The following is an 8,573-nucleotide window of genomic DNA, read 5'->3' on the forward strand; positions in this document are numbered from 1 at the left end:
ATCTTCTAGATTAGATCATGATTGAATTAAGAATTGGATCAAATAAGAATTGAGGACCCCTATACCTCCCCCAAGGATAGATGCTGAATCCCCATACCAAGGGGGGATGTTTTTACCGCGGCGGAAGCATGGACCGCCAGCTCCGATGGCGAGAGGTCTCCCAACAGGGATTGTATTAAGTAGAAGGTGGATAGGGTGCCAAGGGGGACTCTAGCTAGTAAATCCCTTTTTGCACCTAGGAACTACTTGGTCCCCTGTATGGCCCAAGTTCTACTTGGGACACCTATGAACACTAGCTATAAGTGGATTTGATATTGGTGACGTGCAGATGCACCGTATGAGGCAGCATGTGAAATTGTAATTTTTCTCTTGTATGGGCGGGAGAACACACATTATCGAATATAATCAATGAATTTGTTTTATTCTGATTTTATGTCTATGAGTAAATTACATAAACGAACAACTATGCATAAAGGGATTTTAATTAATGAAGCTATTTTTATATGTTTCACGTAATGTGGTAGGTAACTATATAACTAAGAACTTCCATACACGGAAGCAGGTGATGGATTCTCGACGAATCCAGTCCTATGGTAGGTGGTCTTGGTTAGCCGAGAGGTTTCCCCAAAAGCAAACACTAGGAAGAAACTCTAGGAAGGGCTGATTTTCTGACTTACCTAAGGTTTGGTCTCAAAACCCGAACTGTAAATTATCTTAGGAGAAAGGTACGACGGCTCTGCCAGAGCACTACAAAGGATTTCATAAATCCTTAGTCTGCTACTAGAAAAAAGTGTTGTACTCCTTGAACTAAGGATAATGGCAATCGCTCCTTTCAGACAAGAAGCCTCTTGAAGGACACCTCCGGATGTGAGCTAGTTGTTGATAGGTGACTGCTAGATCAATTAGGAATCTTTAGGTCAATCCTCCATGGGTAACGACAGGACGCTTCCCTTGCGGGGTAGACCTAGGGTTAACTAACCGACAAAATCCGATCATTCTGGTTAGAGTACGGATGGAGACGGCTGGAAGGTAAACTTTGGGAGACTACCAAAACATTACTCGTCACGTAATCAAAGGTAGGTACATCACAGCAAATGTGTGTAATGAGTGATAAAATAATATATCTTTTGGATGTAGAGATGGACCCTCTACTTTTAAAGCAAAAATGGACAAATAATGTTTTTGTTAATTGTATTGGTATGATAAAATGTGTGAAGATTATAATATGTGATATTCAAGTGGAAATGGATATGTATGTGTTGCCATCCAAGGACTATCCAATTATACTAGAAATACCTTGGCTTATTACTATGAAAGCAAGGCAAGATTGGAAATCTGGTGCACTCATGTTATGACCGCAAGGAAGGGATAGAAGAGAAGAACAAGCTAGTGTGTATAATCTTAGGGAAGGGAGACAAGAGAGTATAGAGTTGGAGACTTTAGAAGATGAGTGGAGCTCAAAGGAATGTTCTTCATCTAATGACGAGGCATCTAAAGAAGAAGAGAGTAGTTCATTAGAAGTTATGGGAGTTTTCTTAAAGGAACCAACTGATGGCGGCAACCACGTGTGAGGTGTCTCCTCCAACACACTCGAAGGACTCCTCTTAGAAGTCGACCGAAATTCATATCCATGCACATCACCATCCAGTCTCCCCATGGGAAACCTAGGATTTAGTTGAACATGGGAATCTCGGTTCTACTTCACAAGGGAAGCGTGGACAAGTCACCCCTAAAACAACAATCTAACACCTACCTAAGAAATACCACTTTGTAATCAATCAAAGGCAGAAGTGAGGTTAACACCACACTTGGTTCAAAGAGAGTGAGAGATGGGGAAGAGTGTAACTCAATCCCTCTACCCATAAGGTAAAATCTCAGCTCTGACCCCTAAAATGGTGTTAAACCTAGTAAATAATCCTACAGATATTGAGAGGGTCACGATTTAATCAACTCTATCTAGTGTTGGCCTACTTATTGGTGTTCGATTGTCAAGATCAAAGCCTCCCACTTTCCTCGATCAATTTTTCTTTAGTTTTCTAATTAGCAAAGCATATGGCACATAACAAACAATTCGGAAATTGAATACTTTATTTCATAATAACAAGCAAAACCATCACTCCACAAAGTGGTACAAAACCCATCTTTCCATAGAAAAACATTGTCCAACCTAGGATAGGACCTTCCAATCCCTCGAGATTTTCCTATCTAGGATAGGACCTTCCAATCCCTCGGGATTGAGTTGTATGTGATTGCACTCCGTCTGCAACAATCAACTGTGAATTTATTTGCTCAAAGCCCCTCTAAGCTTCCCTGAGCCTTAGGAGTTGTCCTATATAGGGGCACTTATCACTCGGCCCTTTGCCCTCTCAGGTGCTCGAGTGATCAAAAACCAAAACCACCTACCTCCCTCAAGAGCATAGGACCCCCACTCATAGGTGAGTTTTTTTCCATACTTTGGATAGTGTTAGTTAGGGAGGAGCATTGTGTTGGGGATCCCAACATCCCGAACCACCACAAACTACAACTCGTCTGCCAGCTATTACAAGCACGAAATTAGAAGAGACATAATTCATCATTCACAAATCCAAAAGCAGACATAACCATAAAACATTTTTAACACACTTGTCAATGTATTCTATGCGATGCATAGAATCTATCCCCCTCATCGATTCCCGCATTCTTTCCTAAAAAGAAATTGATAATACTAACATGTTTTTGTAAGTTTAAGTACATTCTAACTAATCATAATCTATGTACTAGAAGTGTCCTATGGGCTTTTCTAACATTACTAACTTATCCCTTATTTTATCGTAAGATGCAACAAAACAATAACATAAAATAGAAAAATTAAAAAGTTGTAGAGTTAGTAGCTTAAAAGTAATCGTTTTCTTATGTACTAAACCTAATTATCTCCATTCAGCCATCCATTGTGATTACGTGGTATGACCGCAACCTCGGTTTGTTGTGAAATAACTGGTCCTTCACGTTGAATGGATTCGAGGTGGGTAACTTCTGCCTGTGCTTCAGCAGTGTGTTGAGTTCTCTCAACAGCAGTGAACTTTCTTGTGTTGGGGAGCTCTCCGCATGACCTCCCTCTGCATCTCAATGTCTCTTGGGAGCGATGGAGGAAGAAGCTTGATGGATTCAATCAAAATTGCAAAGATCCTAATAAAACAATATAGGCTCTAGATCATCAATTAAACCCCCTTCAAATTGTGCCATTTTGACCATTCATAGAGATCTTAGGAGAAGGTTATAATGGCATGATATAGACTATGGTGACCTATTGAATATTTAATCATGCCATTTTGACCTTTTTTATGAGCTTCCTTCAAACACCATGATTGTTTTTACTTCCACTTCACTTCTCATCTTAGAATTCATTTTCACACCAATACTTCTAAAATCTTCCAAGTCCACTTTGATTTAAAAAATATAAAACATCCTCCTCCAAAGGAATACTGAGCATGTCCATAATCTTTGGTAAAGAAAGAAATGAGAACCACCATCATTAAGCACATTGTCCATTGTCCATGGAAAAGACCATGGATTATTGACTCCCAAAATAATCAACATTGAAGTGCACCCTCATTAAAGATTTGTTGGTAAAGGGCTCAACCTCATTAAAGATTATCAATTATGAGAAATGAGAAAGAATGAAGGATGCTTTTTTAAACAATAGAAAGAAGGACCATATATTTCTTGTCTAATTATGATAAGATATTTCTTAGGGAGAGGGAAGAGTGTATTTTTTATTAGATTGAAGATTACAAATGAAAAGAAAGAAGGCAACATGGTAATTCACTCTTAGGGATTTTTTTCTTTTAATCTTTCATCATCTTCTTCATTCCTTCTCCTCTATCAAGCCTTCAATATGGAAAGTCTCCCAAGTTCCAAACCCCAAACCTCATCCTCCAAGATTTGCAAAATATTTCAAGAAGAAATTTGATTCATGTATAGGGAAAAGAAAAAGACCTCCAGCAAACCCAAGGCTCTAAAAAGTCTCCAAGGATGAATTTTCTCAATCAAGTTCTCTAAGTGGCCTCTAAAAGCAACACGTCAATCCCTTCTCCCAACTCTCCAACAAGGTGCAAGAAAAGTAAAGAGACCTCCCAAGAAATTCTAAGCTCTCCAAAGACCCCATACTACTTCCAAATTTTAGAGTTTCAACTTTGGAAGCGAACAAAATGATTATATACAACTCAAAGGTGTCATATACATTTCTAGTTAACTTGTGGAGATCAAATACACCTGAAGGTGATAAATACCAAAATGCAATATTAAATTATGTGAAAATGCATACTCCCATTTGCCATTACATTTTTAGTTTTCCTACATATATTGTTTTCTCTAGTTGAAGATAGAAAATGATGAGATTCTCTTAGCAAGGGCCAAAGGATAAAAAAGTGGTAATGCTTCCAAGGATAGTATTCTTAGACATTACTTATACAAGATTGAAGAACAGGTTTAAAGAACCTATACCCCTCGCATTCCATAAGAACTCAATATAGATAAAGTTGGCATATGCCATATATGAAAGACCTTACCAGGCTTCTTAGCTACTTAGGGGTACAATTTAATGCTCACAAAGGCATGCTTCTAAGTAGAAAGATAGGTGCATTTAGGACTTTTGGGTATGGTCTTGGCTACTTTATCTCTTGAGATGGATACTTCTTGGCATTCTCATCTTATGCATATATGTAAATGCCATAGCTAGGTGTAACATGAGAAAAAATGTATGCTATGGAGGGACATTGTTTAAGGGTGAAAAGGATGTAAATACTCTCAAACCCTAGTTTTATCTATGCTTATGTTATATATACATAGATTTTTGGGATCTCCATTCATACACTGTGTTAAATTTTTCAATATTTGAGGTTTTCTTTTGAAAAACCAATTGAATTGCTCCATAAGGACATTTATTTTTGTAACTCCTCCACCATATATTTTGCTCCAAAAGAATGGTGCACATGCCTAGTGGTGCAACATTTCCTCTAATGAAGGAGGTTGAAGGAGAGAGAGAATGATCAAAAGAGAGAGAAAGTGAGAAAGAAGAAGAGAGACAAAGACTAGGAAGAAGAGAGAGAAAGACCACGAGAAGAGAGAATGCCAAGAAGAGGAGAGAGAAGGTAGGGGGAAGCCATGATTGTAGCTGAAGGAAAAGAAGATGAAGATGAAGATGAAAGGATATTTTCCAACATCACCCCTTCTATTTTTAACACCTAAAACAAGGGAAACAACAAGATCTACGTGCTTGCATTCTAGCCCATCTTGTTTCTCTTCACAAGCCTTCTTATCTTTTGGGTTCTCCTGCTAGCAAAGCACTCCCTCTCCCTCTCCCTCTCCAAGCAAGTCGAGGAATCCTAATTAGGTTCCAAAAATATTGCTTAAGTCACTACTAGTGCTCTTTGTTCACTTGAGTTCTCTAAGAGCACTCAAGTGACTTGCTTTTCTTTTACATTGATAGGAGTTGGTACAACACACACACAATGCGACCCTCTATACCCACTTTTCATACAATATTTCCATATTACTGTAGAAACTCAAAATCCGATTATAACTTAAAGCTACCTTTTTCCAAATTGAAATACCTCAAAAACTTTCTTAGAAGGACATTCTCTCTCATTTTTGAACATATATATCATGAGTGCTATTTTTAGCTCCTTTTAGGAGGCACTTACATGGCTTTTTACAAGTAAAGCCTTTGTAACATGAGGCTTTCAAAGTGCAAATTCTTCCTCCAGGACTGTTGAAATACCATAAACTTCATCGTGCAACTCTTCTAGCTCAACGATGCTATGAATATAAGGAGGTAGTTCAAGAAAACATTACTTGTCAAAGAATGGCTAAGAAATAGCCTTTGTACAAGGAAATCCATAAATTATTACCGTAAAACCAAAGGTGATGTTGGGATAAAGGACAGTGCCCGTGTCTGCCTATAAGGGCCAGGTTGTACATAGTACATATACCTATCTAAAATCATTATTGAGGTACACTCTTCAGTACCACAAATCATGTGTTTCTATCTCTTCTCTCTCTCAACCTACATCTCTAAACAGAAGCTCCATTGTAGCTAACTCAACAAAGTGGTATCAGATCTTGGTTCAGGCAATGAGGAGCTTGGCATTTCTTTAGGCGCAAGAGCTTGAAGATGAAGAAGAGTTCACTGTGAAGAGTCTGCAGGCAGGGCAACAAGGTTTGAAGCTTCTTCTTGAAGCTTGAAGCTTCCCTCTTCATTTGAGCTTGTTGGCAGCCATCATTGGCCACTTGGGGACCCTCCCCATCATCTCCAACACTTGGACCAGCATTCCAATCTCTTCAGGGCTGAAGACGTCATCAACGTGGGTATGTAGATCTAGTTCTCAGCATGCTCAATGACCTACAACAGCTGCTCCTCTTCATTTGGCATCATGGTTGTGCTTCACACTTTGTATCTAATGCTTAGCATTGAGCATTGAAGTGTAGTATTACACTTGGGACTGATATACATTTAGCTTTAGGTCTAAAATACACAGTATTCAGATCTATAATAAACAGGGCAGCACCTGCTTTCTTGAGATCGATGCTCATATGATAGCTATTTGGATGTATCTTGATGCTAGATGCTTTGGGAACCATGTAGCATTGTCTTGAGGCCATTTTGAACTAAACTTGGCAAGGATTTGGCTCGTTTTACAGACATATTTGGCTACTGGAATAACAGGGTGAATCACATTTTGATTGCGTATGCATTATGTCTTGCTTCTAGACTTAGTCTTGGGCATTCTAAACCATGTATTCATGCTTATGGTTGATGTTACATGCTTGGATTTGATTTCGAAATGCATTTGAGCAGTGATTAAAGCTCTTTTTTGGATCAGCTTTAGCTACAGGTCTACTGCTATACATTCAGGATAGTTTCTTGCATATTCAGGATAGCATACCTCACTGTCAGGTAATTTGATATTTTTCTATGCAAGAACATTATGGTGATGTTTTGAGCAGCTTTGCATGATCTTTAGAGCTCAATCTCAGTCAGTCTGAGAGGTTATTTCAGTTCTAAATTTTCAAGACAGATCTTTCCTAAATGTCAGGACTACACTCCTGAATTTCAGAACAGCCACCTGTCAAGAATCGCGTGATGGGGGGGATTTGCTTGAGTTGCTACGCCAAACACACACTGTATACACAAGAGGAAGCTCACTCAAGAACACAAGAAGAGAGATGGAGGCCAAAACGTTTTCTTGCTGATTTTTTTTCTTCTTCCACACACTATGCAATGTACACAAAGTATAGATAAGATACAACATAAAGGAAAGTGTCCTTCTATGGATGCTTTCCATACATCACATGTATTAACTATGAGATACCGACATGATAGAAATGGCTATATTAGGGACTCTAACAAGTCTCAGTCTAGGGCACATGGATAGTCTCATAGTAAGTCATGTGGTTGTAAGTCTAGTCTTACTTGTCATTATTGTGGAAAAGCATGTCTTAATTAGCCACAATGCCATAAAATGCAAGAAGAGAAATGCAAGGAAAAGGGAAAGGATAAAGTGCAAAAAAATAATGATTATTGTAGTATTTTGCCTAGCAAGTCTAGTGTCAAGATTGAGGAGATTAATGTAGTGTAGCATGATAATCTAATCTTGGTAGCTTCTTCTTTTGATGCTTTATAGTTGGCTGATGCTTTGTTAGGATATACTCAATGTTGATTGTAGATTCATGAGCTTCCTTTCATGTGACCTCTCATAGAGAGTGGTTTTACTCCTATCACAATATGACTGGATCTGTCTGTTTGGGTAACAACCTGGCATTGGAGATACTTGTTATTGGTCATGTCCAGCTACATTTTGGTTTAGGCAACATGTTCACTCTTCATGATGTACATCATGAACCTACTCTCACGAAGAGCCTTATCTCTATTGGTACCTTGGATGCTATAAGTTTTTTTTTCTCTTCTGGTGATTCCTCATGGAAGATTACTCGTGGAAATCTTATTATTACATGTGGTGCTAAGTATAGTATCCTCTATCATTTGCTTGTATCTAGGTCAGTTGACCATATTGTGGTTGTGGCTATAGTTCCACATGTATCTCTTTGGCATCGTCGCCTTGGGAAGATGTCTTTGAACTGAATGAAAATGCTTATCAATTTATAGTATCTTTTGCCTCTACACTATAAGTATTTTGAGTCTTATGATCATTATCTATATGGCAAGTAGACATGTAGTATGCATAAGAAGTCTAACATTAAGTGTATGGGTGACCATTTGGCTCTTGTTCATTCAAATGTATGTGGTCCCATGGCTTGTTGATGACTGGGAAATCAGTGCAAATAAAGACACCAAAATGGGCTCACATGGAAACAACTTTTTGTAGAATGACTCATTGCAATTGTACCCTTTTGTCAAAATTTTAAATATGAAGCAATGTAAAGTGTGTAGTCCAAAAGAGACACACTATAAAATATTGCTAGGAAAAGGAAGGGTCAAACCCTTTTGTCTCATGCTACGAAATGAAAGGTCCTTAGACCTTAGTCCATGTATGCAAATTTGAATTTTATAATGCAAGAAAAGAAAAAGGGTGGTT

This window comes from Lygodium microphyllum, chromosome 25 (assembly GCF_053477565.2).
Source record: "Lygodium microphyllum isolate KBCC chromosome 25, Lygodium_microphyllum_v1.1.10, whole genome shotgun sequence".
Classification (NCBI taxonomy): domain Eukaryota; kingdom Viridiplantae; phylum Streptophyta; class Polypodiopsida; order Schizaeales; family Lygodiaceae; genus Lygodium; species Lygodium microphyllum.